At 36.6% G+C, this 19,585-nt stretch overlaps 1 pseudogene; it reads left to right on the top strand.

Annotated features, from left to right (window-relative positions):
- Window positions 1-18,105: 18,105 nt before the first annotated feature.
- LOC112194930 lies at window positions 18,106-19,355 on the top strand (annotated as a pseudogene).
- The last annotated feature ends 230 nt before the right edge of the window (window positions 19,356-19,585 follow it).

The following is a 19,585-nucleotide window of genomic DNA, read 5'->3' on the forward strand; positions in this document are numbered from 1 at the left end:
ATTACAAAATTAAAGGAAAGAAGAACACTTGCATAATTTCTTCTTTTCTTTCATCTTTCTTCATCTCTTGATTCACTTGGTGAAGATCCTTAGAGGCCATATCCTTTTGTGGCTTTACTTGTTACATCAAAGAGAAGATTACAAGCACAAGAAGGAGTACAAGAAGGAGTTCTTAATCCAAGGTGCTTCAAGGTGGAGGAAACACACACAAGGAGAGATCAAGGAGAGGAACTTTGGTGGTTCACTTGGATCGGATTGAGATCACGCTCCAAGGGTGAGTAGAACATAAACTCCCTCTTTGTTCTTCCTTACTATGCATGCTATGTTTATATACATATCACAATAAGCCAAGATCATGGGTTAAAGGAATGGATTTTATGTTTAGTTAGTAGTTTAATGGTTAAACTAATTCCGCACTAATTAAAAAGTTTTGAAATCCATCCATTCCTTCAGTAGACACATTATTGGCCCCCAGTAGACTTTGATATGAGGGACATGGATCACTATAGTGTGGTGTTTTGATAAGTTACCTGTTGTTTTCTGTGTATTAAAGTCAAATTATCTGTGAATCCTACAAAATGGTGCATTTTTTGTGGTCTATTGGGGGGCAGTAGAGACATTGGATTTTGTATTGGAGGCCAATGATCTACTATCTGATCAACAATGCAATAATATGATTCTTGGGGGGCAATAATATGCATATTAATTGATCAATTGTGCATGTAGTGTATTCATTTTGGTTTTGGGAGATTATGCAATTCACTGAGAGGGCAATAATATGATTATTGGGAGACAATAATATGATTACTGGGGGGCAATAATATGATTACTGGGGGGTAATAATATGGTTACTAGGTATTATTAGGGGGCAATAAATTCAGACGCCGGAATCCGGTCAACAGTACTGTGGCCGGATTCCGGATTCCGGTCAACAGTACTGTGGCCGGATTCCGGATTCCCGTCATCAGTCGCAGGATTCCTGTCACCGGTGGCTGGAGTCCGATCACCGGAGCACAGCAAGGTGGAGGATGACTTTTCTCTCTAAGTGAGAAAGAAGGAGAGGGCAAAAAAGTCCCAAAAATAAATAAAAAGAATAAAAAAGAATTAATTGGGTAAAAGGGAAATAATCCCTTAGAGTGTTTTAGGTAAATGGGGTTAAAAAACTGTTAGTGGAGTAAGTGGACAAATTTTAAGCTAAAATTGGGTAAATGATCATTTCCCCTATTTAATATGTATTTAATATATAATGTAGTTTAATTTAAGAAAAGAATAAAACATATTACTTGTAAAACTTAAGAAAAAATAATAATTTGAAAGCATTAGTAAACTTTTAAGAAATTTTTTTTTAGCCCACCCTATTTTAAAATTCTAGCTCCGCCATGATGAGATACAAATTTTGTTCAAGAGTCCTCTAAAGGATGTGATATGTCTAGAGTACTTCAGGTTTATGATGAAGGAGGTTTGTTTAATGTTAGCTATATGTGCTGGAATGGGGTGATTTAGATCTTATTGTATAGATGGTGACAAATACAATGCGAATGTGAGTAATAATTTTTTCTTTTTTTTGGTTAAGAAGTTGTAGCCCACCCAAACTTTAATTCCTAGATCCGCCACGCCACTGTGAGTAATTGCTTGTTTTGGTGAGACAATGGAAAGAAGTAAATGTGTGAGATGATTATTTGCGTGTGAGGTGTAAATCATTTGGGTTTTGATGTTGACTATACTTGCAATGGAGATGAGACAGACCAAACACAAATTTCTTAATGAATGAGGATGATATTTACATCTCACTTGTACACTAATATTCCATTCTGTTTTGGCTTACTAACTTATAGATCTTCTTAGAATCATTAATACTCTTTTCGTACTCATTACAGTCACTAACTATAGAAAGAAAATTAGTTAGGATGTCAAAATCCTAGCCACACAAAGTAATTCTTCAATAGCAACTTTTATTGGCGAGTTCAATCTTAACCGACTCTGCGTCTCAATGCACTATAACAGAATTCTTTGCGTGTCGAACGACAATAATCATCATTCGCCGTAGATGTGCAATGTTCTTGTCATTTAATTACTCGTCCAAGCATCGATTATGACACATAAGGAGTAATATATACCAAGGTGAAAATGTCTTGACATTGCTTGTTGCTTCAGAGTGTCCTTCCGTTCATCGTCTTGGTTTGCAGTTGTTATGCTGGTGCCCTCTGGCTTCATATCGGGGACCTCTAGCTCATCCATCTATGGGTGTTGCCTGTTGGCAGTTCAGGTGGCTACTTACATGATCTAGCGAAGGGGTTGCATCTATGTAGTTTGGTGTTTGCTCTCACTTTTGAACTAGCTAATTTTTCATGGTGTTTGCTCTCACTTTTGATCCATAAATTCATGAATTGAAATTTATCCAATAGTTAGTGATGACATAAAATCATTTCCATGATTCCCTCACCAAAAGGTTGGTAGAGTTAGTCATCTTTACTATTAGTTTCTCTAAATTACCCACCAAAAGTTGGAATAAGATAAGAGACATGTCTCCCTAAATTACTCACCAAAAGTTGGTGGATCATGATGTAAAACATCATCCCCTAAATCACTCATCAAAAGTGATGTGAGACATCATCCCCTAAATTACTCACAAAAAATTAGTGATGCATGATGTAAGACATCATCATCCCCTAAATCACTCAACTAAATTACTTGCATTAAATTAAAGTAATTTAGTGGTTAACTTATTTTGATTGAGTTAATTATGCTTGTTTAATTAACCTTATTAATCTTGGTTAATTAAAGGATGATTATGGACTATGGCCAAATATAATTGAGCATGTGATTGGCCGACTATTCATTTTGAATGAATGTGGTTATGTAATTAAAGTAGTTAATTCATTTGGGTTATGTAATTAAAGTAGTTAATTCATTTGGTTGTGTAACTAAGTAGCTTATTTAATTTATTCAAGTTTGATTAAATTTAAATGGGAGCTTGTATGCCCCTAATCCACTCTTGTAATCGAAGATGGATGCACATGAGGATGATCCAAAGAAGAAGTTTGAAGTCATCTAGCCTTGAAAGGAGTTCAAGTGCAAAGTGTAATAGCTTAGCTTAGTTATTTAATTTTCGTAATCGTTACGCGTAATTAAAATCAACCACCCAAACATGACCTTGATCCAACAAATTGGCTCATGTTGGATCAAACAACAAGTCCATAATCATCCTATGTTACCTATTATAATTGCATGTCCATTGCACTTGATCAAGTAATTTTATATTTCCCATGATTCCATTTGAAAAATGTTTTTGATGAAATCAAATTGTTTTTCTGAAAACAATTAGTGGGAGTATTTTATTATAGATCAAGTATAATGAATGTGTGATTGCAATAGGATCAAAGCAAATGCAATGTGATTGTTATTAATAAGATTATTAAAGATGAGACCTTAAAATTCCCTCAAAGTGATATTAAGTTGAAAAACGAAGAAGTCATTATGAATGCTTCTTTGTGGCCTTCCAACATTGTAATCTCCTAGTAGATGTTCTTGCATGTGAATATCATTCCGAACGGAGGTATTTCTTGCTAGGAGCATTAAAGAGAGGTTATTCAACATTTGATGTTGTAAGGTAGGGACAAATCTTGGTCAATATTCTATTATGATGAGATTTAATTTTTGATCTCTATACTTACATGAGATGTTGGGTATAGCTTAACTAGAGTAATTTATCAATATCCTATTATGGTGAGACTTAATTACTTTAGAGGCCAAAGTTATGGATATTCACATTTGATGTGATTGGATAAGAGTATCCTCTCATGGAAATTAAGTTGACTTATAGTTCTATTATGATGCGGTTGGCTTAATGAATATGAGTCTTCCATACTCACTAAGAGTTTTAATTTATACTCTCGAATTCCATGAGGGATTTGGAATTTGATAAAATAGTGAGAGGGTGCCATTTGATTCTTAAGACCCGAGTCACTTGGTTTTAAAATAAATCTTATTTATTTTATTTTTTATGTTATGTAGATTGCAATATGTCAGGACACCCTATCACCAAAATTCTCAATGAAAATCGTCTTGAGGGCCCAAACTTCAATGACTGGCTCCGCAATTTGAAAATTGTATTGACATTCGATAAGATCGCTTATGTCTTACAAAATGCACCCCCTCACACTCTTTTGGCTCAAGATGCAACCGTTGAGCAACGTGTTGCTTATCAAAAGCATAAGGATGATGACACGCAAGCTAAATGTGTTATGCTTGCATCCATGAACTCACAACTTCAGAAGCAACATGAGAATATGGATAGCGCCAGTTCTATATTACTTCATCTCACTGAATTGTTTGGTGAGAGAAATAGAAACGTGCGCTTCACAGTAGTCAATGAGCTTGTTAAGACAAAGCATGTGAGGGGTGCACCTGTTCATCAACATGGTCTAAAAATGATAGGCCTTATTGAGCAAATTCAAGACCTTGGATTTGCACTTGATGCGGAGCTAGCTCAAGATCTTCTTCTTTCCTCCCTAGATGATTCATTTTCTCAGTTCATAATGAACTATAATATGCAACAAATGGATCATACTCTTTCTGATCTTCTCAATATGCTGGTAACAGCTGAGAAGCAAATTAAGAAAGAGAGTGGGAGTGCGGCTATTATCGCTTCTTCTTCATCCAGTAAGTCCAAATGTAAAGGCAAAGGGAAGAAGAAACAAGTGATAAAGCCTAAGGGAGTAGTCCAAAAGAAGAAGAAGAAGGAACAAAAGGAACCAAAAGGTATTTGTTTCTTTTGCAACAAAGATGGGCACTGGAAGAGGAATTGCAAAGCTTATCTTGCATCCTTGAAGAATAAGTCTTCAACAGAAGGTACGATCAATGTGATTGAATCGATATTTACAGTTAATAATACTTCCACTTGGATAATTGATTCAGGTGCATCCCACCATGTTTGCACTTCGTTGCAGGACCTAGTGGGAGCAAGGAAGCTTAAAGCTGGAGAAATCACCCTACGTGTAGGAAATGGCACAAGAGTTGACGCCAAAGCCGTGGGGACTTATATTTTGAAGTTACCATCAGGAGATACATTGGAGTTAAATAATTGTCTTTATCTTCCTATATGTATAAAGAACCTAATCTCCATCTCCATGCTTTTGAAGGATGGTTATAGAGTAGTTTTTGATAAACTAAGTGGTTTTGTATCTATTAATGAACGCATGATATGTCATGCTAATATTATTGATGGTCTCTTTCATCTAGCTTTAGATGGTAGTATTAACTGTATTAAGGAAAATGCTTTGGGATCTAAGAGATCTCGAGAAACGGTTAACCCCATTAAGATGTGGCACCTTAAACTTGGTCATATTAGCCAAGATAGAATTCACAAATTATCCAAAAATGGATACTTAGAGTCATTAGGATCTGATCCTATGCCTACTTGTGAGTCTTGTCTAAAAGGAAAAATGACCAAGTCACATTATGGTGGACAAAGAACAAGAGTTAAAGAACTCCTAGGCCTAATACATACCGATGTATGTGGTCCCATGTCCACTATTAGTAGAGGTGGGTTCTCATACTTCATAACCTTTACCGATGATTATTCTCGGTTTGGTTATTTATACCTTATGAAGAACAAATCTGAAGCCTTTGAAAAGTTCAAAGAATTTAAGAATGAAGTTGAGAAACAAACCGACAGAAGTATTAAGGCTCTAAGATCTGATCGAGGAGGAGAATACTTAAGCAATGAGTTTATTGATTATCTCAAACAAGAAGGCATTGTTTCTTCATTAGCTCCTCCTGGAACACCACAACTCAATGGTGTCTCTGAAAGGAGAAATCGAACTTTGTTAGACATGGTTCGTTCCATGATGAGCTATACTGATTTACCTATATCCTTTTGGGGATATGCACTTCAAACAGCAATTTATTTGTTGAATAAAGTGCCTTCCAAGTCCGTCCCTCTTACACCATATGAGATGTGGCATGGGAAGAAACCAAGTCTCAATCATATTAAGATTTGGGGTTGTCCAGCTTATGTCAAAAGACTAGAAGCAGGCAAGCTTGAAGCTAGATCAAGCAAGTGTTTATTTGTGGGATATCCTAAAGATAGTTTAGGATATTATTTCTATCAACCTGAAGAACAAAAGGTGTTTGTTAGCAGGAATGCCACTTTCCTTGAAAGGGACTACGTCCTTGATGGAAATGTTGAGCAAATGGTAGAACTCAAGGAAGTGTCCAACAAGCCACAAACTAACACTCCATTTCCCATTGAACAACTTCCTGAACCAACTATAACACAAACTCCAAGAATTTCTAGTAGGATCCGGATACCTCCCAAGAGGTATGGTTTGTGTCATGAAAGCCTTGGGGAGTTAAATCTCCTTGGTGACAATGAAAACCTGTATGATCCTTCTAGTTATAATGAAGCAATGTCAAATGTTGACTCAAAGCAATGGCAAGAAGCCATGGAATCCGAGATTGACTCTATGTATACCAATCAAGTCTGGACTCTCGTTGACCCTCCACCTGGTATTAGACCAATTGGAAACAAATGGGTCTTCAAGAAAAAGATAGGTTCAGATGGTAAAGTAGAAACCTACAAAGCAAGGTTGGTGGCAAAGGGCTATAAGCAAAGAGAGGGCATTGACTATGAAGATACGTTCTCTCCTGTTGCCATGGTTAAATCTATTCGGATATTATTTGCTATAGCTGCTCACTATGATTATGAGATATGGCAAATGGACGTAAAGACTGCCTTTCTGAATGGCAACCTTGAGGAAGACCTTTATATGGATCAACCTGAAGGCTTTACGTCTAAAGATGACATTCATAAAGTGTGTAAGCTTCATAGGTCCATCTATGGACTCAAGCAAGCTTCAAGGAGTTGGAACATCCGTTTTGATGATGCAGTCAAATCTTTTGGTTTCACACAAAACATGGATGAACCTTGTGTTTACAAGAAGGTCAGTGGGAGTGCTGTTGTGTTCCTTGTACTTTATGTAGATGACATCCTACTATTTGGGAATGATGTAGGAATGTTATCTTCAATTAAAGTTTGGTTGTCCAAGACCTTCCTTATGAAGGATCTTGGAGAAGCTGCCTATGTACTAGGAATAAAAATCTACAGAGATAGATCAAGGAGATTAATTGGATTATCTCAATCCTTGTACATAGACAAAGTGTTGAATAGATTTCACATGGAACAATCTAAGAAGGGTTTTCTGCCTGTCAGACATGGCATTCACCTTTCTAAGAAAATGTGCCCACAAACGATTGAGGAAGTGCAAAAGATGAGCAAGATCCCATATGCATCTGCAATAGGGAGCCTCATGTATGCGATGCTATGCACAAGACCTGATATCAGTTATGGCGTAAGCATAACTAGTCGATATCAGTCCAATCCAGGTTTAGAACACTGGAATGCTGTTAAGAATATCCTTAAGTACTTGAGAAGGACTAAAGATTTATTCCTCGTTTATGGAGGTGGTGATTTGCAATCAGAGTTGCAAGTGGAAGCATACACAGACTCAGATTTTCAATCTGATGTGAATGACAGAAAATCCACATCAGGGTTTGTCTTCACCTTGAATGGAGGTGCAGTAAATTGGAGAAGCTGCAAACAAAGCGTTACTGCAGATTCCACTACTGAGGCAGAATACATTGCAGCATCAGAGGCTGCAAAGGAAGCAGTTTGGATGAAAAAGTTCATCACTGAACTTGATGTTGTTCCTACCATTGAGTCACCGATTCCACTTTACTGTGACAACAATGGGGCAATTGCTCAAGCCAAGGAACCAAGGTCTCATCAAAAATCCAAACACATCGAAAGACGCTTCCATATCATAAGGGAGATTGTTAATCGTGGAGACATTAACATTCTCAAAGTAGCATCTACTGATAACATATCGGATCCATTCACTAAGCCTTTATCACAAGCAAAGCTAGAACAACATCTTGAGAAGATGGGTGTACGTTTCATGGCTGATTGGGTTTAGTACAAGTGGGAGATTGAAGGAATTGTGTCCTAAAACAATCATTTTGATGTAATTATTATTGTAATTATTATTAATCAAAAGGGCAAGTTTATTGTTCATTGCTTATATTTGATATTTGATTGAACAAGGTCCAAGGAATATGAGTTAAAGAGAAAGTAATCTAAAGAGTTAGATGTGTGAGACCTTTACTCTTTCACACTCTTATCCTAAAAGGTTCCTAGTCATAGGATTATCACTTGGACATTGATAATCCGGAAAGACTAGCACATACTATGTATGCTCAATATGGAGGATGATATGTCTCTTGTCATTTGTGTGGAGACACTAATACAATTATGTGGGTGCTCTTAATTTAAAGAGTACACTGAACGCGATCGTTAGAGTTCTTGTATGGAGTCTTACTTACATGTCAAACTTGAACTCTAAATTGCAATAATACAAATTAGTCCTTTGACCTGAGACACCATAGTTGTCTTATGAGTGAATTGATTATTTCTTGATGATGCAATAATATTGTGTCCCTTAATGGATATAATAGATGCATTCATTGGTATAATCAATTCGGTCATGGAGACATGTGAGTGTACAATAAGGAATCTCTATCCTTAAGTAAATAAGGTGTATGTTCAAAGATGTGATTCAATGAGTCTTTGGCCAAAGCATTGAATGAGATTAAAAAGGAGTTTTTAATCACATTCTAAGAATCACATAAGAATGAAAATCACATTAGGGGATTGACATATCAATTCCATACCCCGATGATGTGATTTAGAACATAGTGTTAGAGAAGGACCGTATTGTATTGTAATTCCAATTGAATAGGTTCTTCGTCATTCTACATTAACTAGGGTAGTCATGATATGTTGCAAGACGTCACTCATGACTTGTGAAGTCCCCGAGGATTAATAAACATTTATAATCCTAATAACAAGGGAGAATCAAAAATGGAGTTTTTGATTCGTAAACAAAATAGAATGGTTTCTATAAACTTCACTGCCTTGTTAATTAGAACCTAAGAGATCGCACACCATATAAGTGGATCATTGAGATTGTATATGAAGAAGATTAAACAAGAGTTGGTTATGACCAAATAATTAATTAGATTTATTATTTGGACATAATTAGGTTTTTCGGGTAAAACCGAACCTATTGGGCCTAAACGATTGTCGGGCTTTTCGTGTGGACTTGGGCTTCACTAAATGAGATTTAAATGAAAGCCCAAGACACATTTTTAGTGCCCAATAACAAGTATGGACCAGCCAAAATATTGACTTTATGAAAGTCAATATTTTCTTTTAGTAATTGGAGTTATTTCCTATTATATAAAAGTGAAAGCATGGACAAAGAGAATAAGTGTGTCTCCACACTATTATTTTCAGATTTGAGAGATTTGAGAGAGAGAGAAAGAGTTCTTTCTTGGTCCATTACAAAATTAAAGGAAAGAAGAACACTTGCATAATTTCTTCTTTTCTTTCATCTTTCTTCATCTCTTGATTCACTTGGTGAAGATCCTTAGAGGCCATATCCTTTTGTGGCTTTACTTGTTACATCAAAGAGAAGATTACAAGCACAAGAAGGAGTACAAGAAGGAGTTCTTAATCCAAGGTGCTTCAAGGTGGAGGAAACACACACAAGGAGAGATCAAGGAGAGGAACTTTGGTGGTTCACTTGGATCGGATTGAGATCACGCTCCAAGGGTGAGTAGAACATAAACTCCCTCTTTGTTCTTCCTTACTATGCATGCTATGTTTATATACATATCACAATAAGCCAAGATCATGGGTTAAAGGAATGGATTTTATGTTTAGTTAGTAGTTTAATGGTTAAACTAATTCCGCACTAATTAAAAAGTTTTGAAATCCATCCATTCCTTCAGTAGACACATTATTGGCCCCCAGTAGACTTTGATATGAGGGACATGGATCACTATAGTGTGGTGTTTTGATAAGTTACCTGTTGTTTTCTGTGTATTAAAGTCAAATTATCTGTGAATCCTACAAAATGGTGCATTTTTTGTGGTCTATTGGGGGGCAGTAGAGACATTGGATTTTGTATTGGAGGCCAATGATCTACTATCTGATCAACAATGCAATAATATGATTCTTGGGGGGCAATAATATGCATATTAATTGATCAATTGTGCATGTAGTGTATTCATTTTGGTTTTGGGAGATTATGCAATTCACTGAGAGGGCAATAATATGATTATTGGGAGACAATAATATGATTACTGGGGGGCAATAATATGATTACTGGGGGTAATAATATGGTTACTAGGTATTATTAGGGGGCAATAAATTCAGACGCCGGAATCCGGTCAACAGTACTGTGGCCGGATTCCGGATTCCGGTCAACAGTACTGTGGCCGGATTCCGGATTCCCGTCATCAGTCGCAGGATTCCTGTCACCGGTGGCTGGAGTCCGATCACCGGAGCACAGCAAGGTGGAGGATGACTTTTCTCTCTAAGTGAGAAAGAAGGAGAGGGCAAAAAAGTCCCAAAAATAAATAAAAAGAATAAAAAAAGAATTAATTGGGTAAAAGGGAAATAATCCCTTAGAGTGTTTTAGGTAAATGGGGTTAAAAAACTGTTAGTGGAGTAAGTGGACAAATTTTAAGCTAAAATTGGGTAAATGATCATTTCCCCTATTTAATATGTATTTAATATATAATGTAGTTTAATTTAAGAAAAGAATAAAACATATTACTTGTAAAACTTAAGAAAAAATAATAATTTGAAAGCATTAGTAAACTTTTAAGAAATTTTTTTTAGCCCACCCTATTTTAAAATTCTAGCTCCGCCATGATGAGATACAAATTTTGTTCAAGAGTCCTCTAAAGGATGTGATATGTCTAGAGTACTTCAGGTTTATGATGAAGGAGGTTTGTTTAATGTTAGCTATATGTGCTGGAATGGGGTGATTTAGATCTTATTGTATAGATGGTGACAAATACAATGCGAATGTGAGTAATAATTTTTTCTTTTTTTTGGTTAAGAAGTTGTAGCCCACCCAAACTTTAATTCCTAGATCCGCCACGCCACTGTGAGTAATTGCTTGTTTTGGTGAGACAATGGAAAGAAGTAAATGTGTGAGATGATTATTTGCGTGTGAGGTGTAAATCATTTGGGTTTTGATGTTGACTATACTTGCAATGGAGATGAGACAGACCAAACACAAATTTCTTAATGAATGAGGATGATATTTACATCTCACTTGTACACTAATATTCCATTCTGTTTTGGCTTACTAACTTATAGATCTTCTTAGAATCATTAATACTCTTTTCGTACTCATTACAGTCACTAACTATAGAAAGAAAATTAGTTAGGATGTCAAAATCCTAGCCACACAAAGTAATTCTTCAATAGCAACTTTTATTGGCGAGTTCAATCTTAACCGACTCTGCGTCTCAATGCACTATAACAGAATTCTTTGCGTGTCGAACGACAATAATCATCATTCGCCGTAGATGTGCAATGTTCTTGTCATTTAATTACTCGTCCAAGCATCGATTATGACACATAAGGAGTAATATATACCAAGGTGAAAATGTCTTGACATTGCTTGTTGCTTCAGAGTGTCCTTCCGTTCATCGTCTTGGTTTGCAGTTGTTATGCTGGTGCCCTCTGGCTTCATATCGGGGACCTCTAGCTCATCCATCTATGGGTGTTGCCTGTTGGCAGTTCAGGTGGCTACTTACATGATCTAGCGAAGGGGTTGCATCTATGTAGTTTGGAGGGGGCTTTTTCAATGGTAAAATAAACAACATAGTAGGGAGTGGTAGAGATTTGTTTCAACTAGCAATTGTAGTGGAATATCCAAGATTTGCAATAAAGTCAACTAGAAGATTTGTTTATCTTCATATTGGCTTGAAGGAATTGTTGAACTCGAAGGCAAGGGAAATGATATCTTTAAGTAGCATTCTGCTCCGTCAAGAAGGAGCATTTTGCTTGTTGTTGCTGTCAATTAGGTTCTTTAAGTCATCTTCAACTCAACTGTAGTTAAGGGCTCGTTTGGTTTGCGAAAATGAAATCAATTCCTTGCTCTTTTCACGGGCGGGAAATTGCAATTCCCATCAATTTTCCTTTCCAGTGTTTGAAAATGTTAGGAATATGGTCATATATTTTAGTAGTAAATGTAGGAAATTGGCAAAGAAAGTGAATCCTAGGGTGGGTGGGGGAAACTATTTTCCTTTCCTTTGGGAACCATTTTCATTTCCTTTGTCATCCTAAAAACAGGAAATGAATTACTTTCATTTTCCAAGACCCTGATTCCTTGAACCAAACATGGCTTAAGTATGTAGTTAGGAGGTTGGGAGTTATTGTGTTAAGTTCTCTTAGGCTGAGGTTTTTTTTTTTTTTGGTATTGTTTCATCAACTTGCGCTTTAAACTCTAATTGCATGATTTAGAATAGAATGTGTTATGACACCCTCAATCTACGCTTATGATCTTCAGTTTCTTGGATCCCAATTGGATAGTTTAATTGTTATGTGATTCATTTGTTGAACAATTTCGACTATCGTTATATGTTCTTATGTGGATTCAAAGTTTTTTAACACTCAGAGGTTTTTTTCTTTTCGATAAAGCAAACAAACCCTTTAAAACAACCAAATCCTAACTCTTCAAACAATAAAGCATGACTAGCAACTAGGGGTAAAGATTTAGATTTAATCCAACTCTAAGCAGGACTGTGATGACCAACATTGACAATTGCCCATTAACTTGAATCATATACTTTGGCAAGCATATGAATCGTGTCAAGTAAGAGAAGTATTTGAACCTTAGTTTATCGTACCTCGGGGATTAGGTGTTGGACCTAACCAAGATAATTGATGGTAGGATACTAAAAGCACACAAGACAAATATAAAGTAAAATAAAAACTATAAACAATCAAGGCATCAAACCTTGGTAATGCTCAGCTTAGCTCACACCAAGTTTATTCAAATCCACTATATTGTAGCCTCAAGGTGAATATAGACAAATGAGTCGATGAATTTAATGTTTAAGAGTTGATTTGAACTTAACAAAAAGTAATAAAATGCAAAGCGGTTAATAAAAATGTAAGGAAATTAAACTAGAAAAGTATGAACAATATAATGAGAATGTCAGGTGCTAGGGAGGTTCCTTCACCCCAAGCTTATGTGTCGGAAGCTAATCTAATGTAGATGCAAATTTTCTACTTTGGCGGTAGTCGTATCCAATGCGGTTCAAGGCTCAAGGACCGAAATTCCCTTTCATGGTATTCCTACTTCGGTTCAAGGGTCGTAGGAACTCACTTGGTATGAATTAGAGACGGTTCAAATGTCTCTAATTCACATCAAGAGGCCTACAGATCGAGGAATTAGACGACTAAGCGACCAGACAGCTCATTCACGCAATGAGTGTAAATTACCATGCTTATAACCCTTCGAATACGAAATTGAAGGTTTCTAACTTAGGAAAGAGGGGGTCAAGCCTCCAACTCCATCCTAGACATGCTCAAAATACACACCCTAGAGTTGACTAAGTTCTTAGATATGCATTTTAACCCAACAAAAATAGAGATAAGCATCTATCATATGAAAATTGCATCATTACATTAAAATAAGCATCTTTTACACAAGATTTGGACTAGGGCACACAACCCTAGCCCCCAACAACAAAACTACTCACTACCCATCATTAAACAAACATCAATATACATAATTTAAAAAGGAACAAAGTGAAGAGAAATAGGAGTAACAAGAACAAGCCACAAATTACTATAAAGCAATTATGGCTAGCCTTAATTTATGGCTCCCCACTTTTACCCAAATTTGATGTTTATGAAGCTCTTAATGCTTGGGGAAGCTCTTTGAATCTTGTGAAATTGATGAAGCTTTTTGGTGGAGTAGTAAAGAAAATGTAGAAAAATGGGTTGGTGGTGTGGATCTTAGTGAGGAGAAGAAAATATGAGAAGATTGGAGGTCGGTGGTTTTGGTGTTAGAGAGAAAAGAGGATGGAGTAGGTGGTTGCGGCACTGTGCTCTCTCTCTGGTGCTCCCAATGGTGAGGGTTTTTAATTGTGGCTGGCTGAGCGACAAGGAAGAAAAATGGATGAGGAATTGATGGCTCAGATTTAAGAGGAAAGAATATGGTCAGTGACGTGTGGCTAGGATTTAAGAGGAAACTATAATCTCTTCTTTCTACCACGTGTCACCTAATGGATGGTGGAGATGATTAATGTTAATCAAGCCCTTGCCATTTCTTCTTTCTACATGTACACAACCCACGTGCCACCTCGTGGGTAATTAAACATAATTACCATATCTTTCTTCTAATTAATTATTGACTACAATTAACCGCGTTGATACTTTTGCCTTTTTATCGAAACTTCATTTTGCTCAAATTTCGCACAATTTCTTCCGCAAACCACAACTCCTCTTATTTACTACAAAACAAATAAAAATAGATTAATTACATAATAATTGACTTGATGATTAACTTAATTCTAGCGTTTAGAACGTAATTACGTGCATAGAAATGCGTGTAATCACATAGCTAAGAAATTCGTTTCTCTCTTCATAGGCTTGAAAGAAACTGAATTCATAAAAGCGACCAACTTGAGAATATCTTGAACCAATGGTTTGATTATCCAAGAAGTTTGAATAGAACCAGTTATATCGTCAATCAAAATTTTGGAGTCACCTTCAACTTCAACATTGGAAAATCCATGCAAGCTTGCTCTAAGAGCCATAGCCTCGGTGGTAAGGACATCAGTTGAGCCTAGCTAGGTGGTTAGCAGCCGCTAAAATAGGTTCACCTTGTGCATTCCTAAAAATAAAGCCTCTCCTGCACTACTATGATTATGTAAAACTAAACTATTAAAATTTAATTTCAAGAAACCAGCATGAGGTTGGTATCTATTTTCAATCTGTAGGTTTGGTTTCTTATTTTTTTTTGCAATATATAAAGTTATAAACGAGTTATTATTAGTTGAATTTTTTTTCTTAGTATTTTTTACAAAAGATGATCAAAGAGTTTCATTCCTGCTCTCATGGCGACTCGAACGTACCTATGACTTCGTACATAGGTAGTGTGTATTATTAGTTGAATTTTTAAAATCAAGCATTTCAGTATTTCAAGTAAAATAAATAAAAGGTCATGTTCAAAAAAGTAAAATTAATGGGGAGACAAACTTTTCCATCCCAGCATATCAAAACTTAAAGCCAGCAAGGTGTCCGTATGGGCGACTGGTTGAAGCTAGGCCATAAAGCCATAATCAAGTTTTCAGTCCTTCAGTCCTTTGGGATTTAAAATCCTTGAAATTTATTCCGGTGGCAACCTAGCTAGACATGGTACAGTGGGGTCACGACTCTCATGGCTTTGCAGTAGCGACCACATTTTGCTGCATAAGGTTGGCCACCACCCCTCAGCCACTCACAGTCGGCCACCCATGCCAACTAACTGACCAACCCAGCAACCAAAGGATTAAATAAGCCATTCGCTGGTGGGTCTACTAGAATCAGCCTGAAGTCGACCACAGGCGTATAGCGAATCATCTACAGTTCTACACTCCGTAAGTGCCTTCTCTTCTCTCTCAAACTTTGTCTCTCTACCATTTTTAAGAAAGACGACCACCACAATTATGCGAGCTGTTCAGGGACTAAAGAAGAAAGGTTGACCTAGAAATCCCAAAGAAATATGATATCATGTCCAGCTTTCTTCATTGCTTTTTGTGCATGACACCCTTTAGGGTCACGTTGTGGCTGTCCCCTACGATTGTAGGGTTTATCTTAAATTTTACACGGAAAAGATCCAACAATCCTTTCCTTCTTTTGTTTTTCACTTGTATGTATTGGCCTGTTGGGGAATATTTTGTAAAGAGTGTAGATAAATATGCTTGTGAGTCATGGTGCACTATAAGTCTATAACACTAATGCTATTGCGTTGTCATTTCCTTCATTGTGTTGTTTGACTAACAAAGTGAAAGTTGAGGAGTTAATATGATTGGCGTGTTCTCGAGTAGTGAAGTTGCGAAACAGCAGAGAGTTATTGGATTAAGTCATCTTGTGAGATGCTCCATAAATAGTTCTCAGTCTAATAATTTTCAGTTCTCTGAAGCAATCTCCGAATATCTCTTTTTGGAGGGACTGATATAATAGAAGGAAAATATCTTATCTTCCACAATTTCTGTGAAATTTTTTTAATATCGTCAAATATCCCCGACATATTAGATATTTGAGATATACACCAATAAAATAAAGAAATATCTTTAAAATTTGAGAAAAAAGAAAGAGAAAAAAAAAGTTACTCTCATAGAGAAACTTTATGGATTATGGAGCCTGTGTGGGGGTATAAAATTTAAGAACAATTTCTAGTCAGGAAATTGCCTAATCGAGAGGCAACACAACCTGTTTAGGAAAAATGCCTTGAGGTGAAATATGTCAAAGCGAATTTGGGTGAGGCGAAATCTCTTCAAGGTGAATCTTGGTGATGTGAAACCTCTCAAGGAGGATTTGGGTGAGACAAAATTCCCTCAATGTGAATATGGGTGAGGTGAAACATCTCAAGACCGATTTGGGTGAGGACTAATCTCCTAAAGGGAAATCTAGATGAAGAGAAATTCTCTCAAGGAGAATCTGAATAAGGAGAAATCCCCTCAAAGAGAAACTAAGTGAGGAGTAATTTCCTTGAGGGAAATTCATATAAGGAGAAATCCCCTCAATTATATGAAGGTTTCAGATGATCAAAGTACCTCATATGATGTTGCTTAAGTTACCTTAAGTTTTGACTCTATCAGTTTAGGCGCAGAGCGCGTTATGACTTTAAATGAATCTCATTAAGACATCAATCAATTTGACTTTAACACCTATGGATATAATGAATGTGGATAACTATATGAGCAGTCATCCAGTTGGATTCATCTTTACTATCTCTTTATAAGGGAAATAGTCGGCAGCTCCAAAGAGATTTATGACTATCATGCTAAAATTGTAGTGATGTATTATATAAATTATATGTCTTGGTCTGATTATTGTACTTATGTAGATTAGCTAGCGTCTTTTCAGCCACTTAGAGTCAATTTTTTAATATAGATATGAAATTGACATTTATATATATTTATATATAAATCTAATAAATTGTATTTTCTTTTAATATCTTTAATATATTCTTAATATTTCTGATGTCTCAATTTTTTAAAATTCCAATAAATATGTATAAACTGATATTTTAATCCCGTCTCTGGAGCACTATAAGTTTCAAATATTACCGGTTAGTTTTTGTTTTTTTTTTAAGGTTTTCATGTTATTATGCTGATGTCAGTGGTGATGTCATCACATGTCACCATGTTGTGGGATTTTCAAGCCCCAACATGTTGCAGTATTTTTCCATACGGAACAATTGGCATCCTGACAATCTTTGGCAGGTTAGGGTGTCACCATGCTTTGAACCTCTTTTGGCGTATATGCGTATGATGACTGTGTATGTATTATGTAAACTATGATATATAAAAATAAAATTAAAGAACTAAAAATGAAATAGACCTGAGTTGGGTCAATATTTCCGTAGAGTTTGGTCAGGCTCCAATCATAGTGTTTCGCAAAGGAGTCCATCAACACAGATTGTGTGATAAGAGTGTCCGTCATTGGTCGGTTGGAATGTTGGTGTTTCTAAAACCTACTAGACGTTGCAATGCACTTGAGATGATGCTGTGTTTAATTGGCCAATATGGCTCATTGAAAATTGGAAACTTAATTCCATTACCTTTTCATGAGAATGAGAAACTAAAATCTCCGTTACAACATTGTATAACAATAGAAAATCAATCACGACATCAAAGAGTTAAGTATATGGAAACTCTATAAGTCATCATCTCTGTCGTCTGAATTGAGTATGCGATTGAATACCTATCTTTTCACATATGTTGAAACAGTTGAAGTTCTTTGCCTAGCTAGCTATCTCCAACACAGAAAACAATGAAACCTATGCACATTGTCCTCTCTTCTCTTTTGTCAAGAAAGTTATCACTTAGTGTTGGTTGAGTTCCACTTTATCTGTTGAGATCGATTAATGTATAAATCATGCATGCATTTGTTCGAGCTTCATTGGTTAAATTAGTAACTGAGTTTTTGTTTTGTCAGCAGCAGCGAGAGATCAGCAAAGGAGAATTATCTCTAGACACTCAACTCCAAAGGGCTAAGTAGAGTTGGACCACCTCCTTGGGAAACCTAATTTGTTGGACTTGCTTTGTTTCTTGTGTCTATATGGCGGATTTCGGTGGAAACGCAGAACCTGGAGAAGGTATGTTTAACTCTTGTTTTGAATTTTGTTTATCCATCTCCCTTAAACACACTATTCATTGCTCTTTGAATTTCCAGTTTGCAACTTCTTCAGGAAGCCAACAACAAAGAGAAATTTCAGAAAGCATACTTCTGAAGCTGAGGACGATGAGGAATCAAATTCTGGGAGTGCGGTATTACCAAGTCAAAGAAAAGCTGCAAAGACTGATTGCGAGTTGTTTTTTTCTAGTGGACCCTCTACGAGCTCTGCATCTGATAATGGGAAAGTAATCCTTGAGTTTAAGTACGTCTTCAAAAGAAATCCGAGTAACACGATAGCAGAGCAACAGTGACACTGGAGACTGAGACTGAGTTATCTAGAGACGCCCGGGCAGTTCGAGAGAGAGTTTTTAAATAGTCGGAGGAGGCCTTGAAGGAAACCGGGAAAAGCACAGGCAATGAAAAACTGTATAAAGGGCTCCATGGATATACTGATCACAAGGCTGGGTTTCGTAGAGAGCTAACAGTGGCCAGTGAGAAAGCGGGAGGTTCCCATGGGCCTCTCAGGGCTTCTGCTCACATCAGGGCTTCCAGGCGATTTGATTATTAGCCAGATATCTGTAAGGATTACAAAGAGACTGGTTACTGCAGGTATGGAGATTCCTGCAAGTTTGTGCATGATCGTGGGGACTACAAGTCTGGCTGGCAGATGGAAAGGGAGTGGGATGAAACAGAGAAAGTCAGGAAGAGAAATTTAGCTTTGCTGGCGAGGAAGTTGATGATGATGATGATGACAAGGACGACGGTGACTCGTTACCCTAGCCTTTGCATGTTTCATCTGCAAACACACTTTTGTTGATCCTGTTGTAACCAAGTGCAACCACTACTTCTATGAGCACTGTGCACTAAAGGTGATCCCTTACTTCTATGAGCACCGTGCACTAAAGAAATTTCTTAATGTTATCATCCTTTGTGTTTTCCAGTTCGTGTTCTTTACATGTTTTTTCTAAACCTTGTCTGCTTTCATTCACAGCATCATTCAAAGAACAAGAAGTGCTTTGTGTGCAACAAGCCGACTCTTGGCATTTTCAATACAGCTCATGAGATACGCAAAAGGATGGCTGTAGGGGGCAAATAACTGCTAATGCATCTACTTGTTGATTGTTTTGCTTTGAATTATGTGAGCACAATTTTTTTTTTCCCTTGTGACCTAGTGTTGAAGAGAGTTCACTTTTCACTGTAAAAAATAAATTTCAAATGGCATCAGAACAGTGTGATGGGTTTCAAAATACACAGAGAAGACAAAGAAGGAAAATGCAGAACGATGAGGATTGAAAAAGCAAAAGGAAAAAGTGATTTAATTTCATT

The sequence above is a fragment of the Rosa chinensis genome, chromosome 3 (assembly GCF_002994745.2).
Source record: "Rosa chinensis cultivar Old Blush chromosome 3, RchiOBHm-V2, whole genome shotgun sequence".
Classification (NCBI taxonomy): domain Eukaryota; kingdom Viridiplantae; phylum Streptophyta; class Magnoliopsida; order Rosales; family Rosaceae; genus Rosa; species Rosa chinensis.